The sequence below is a fragment of the Arachis duranensis genome, chromosome 1, assembly GCF_000817695.3.
Source record: "Arachis duranensis cultivar V14167 chromosome 1, aradu.V14167.gnm2.J7QH, whole genome shotgun sequence".
Classification (NCBI taxonomy): Eukaryota; Viridiplantae; Streptophyta; class Magnoliopsida; order Fabales; family Fabaceae; genus Arachis; species Arachis duranensis.
This window is the reverse complement of record NC_029772.3, coordinates 60,196,856-60,197,785: the sequence shown is the minus strand read 5'-3', so window position 1 is coordinate 60,197,785 and position 930 is coordinate 60,196,856.

Here is a 930-nt window from a genome sequence, read left to right as displayed (position 1 = left end):
CATGTTTGTGATGGAGACTGGATGTAGGCTGCACTGCACTTAGCAGCCGAACTAGGATATATCTGGGTGCAATCTTCTTCTTCTTTCTACTCCATTTCTGTTTTCTACTACACAGGAGCAAAAACCAGAATTATCTCGTGCCAAATGACGAGACAAAAAGAAAAGTCTCGTCACAAGGGACGAGACAAAACAAAGTTGCTCATGTCCAGTGACGAGCAAAAACAGAAAAGTCTTCTCTGAATGTCAGCAAGTGTTAGCATCGTAAAAAGGGGGCTAATATTCAACCCCCCCTTCTCTTAGCCACTGAAACCATCACACTTGAATATTTTGATCATGTTTTTATGATTGAACCCTCTTTGGGAGGCTGGCCATTCGGCCATGCCTAGACCTTGTTCTTATGTATTTTCAACGGTGGAGTTTCTACACACCATAGATTAAGGTGTGGAGCTCTGCTGTACCTCGAGTATTAATGCAATTACTATTGTTCTTCTATTCAATTCAGCTTATTCTTGTTCTATGATATCACTTGTTCCTCAACTTGATGAATGTGATGATCCGTGACACTCATCATCATTCTCACCTATGAACGTGTGCCTGACAACCACCTCCGTTCTACCTTAGATTGAGTGGATATCTCTTGGATTCCTTAATTGGAATCTTCGTGGTATAAGCTAGAATTGATGGCGGCATTCAAGAGAATCCGGAAGGTCTAAACCTTGTCTGTGGTATTCTGACTAGGATTCAAGGATTGAATGACTATGACGAGCTTCAAACTCGCGATTGTGGGGCGTTAGTGACAGACGCAAAAGAATCAGTGGATTCTATTCTGACATGATCGAGAACCGACAGTTGAATTGCCGTGCTGTGACAGAACGCGTTGAACATTTTCACTAAGAGGACAGGACTGTAGCCATTGACAACGGTGATGCC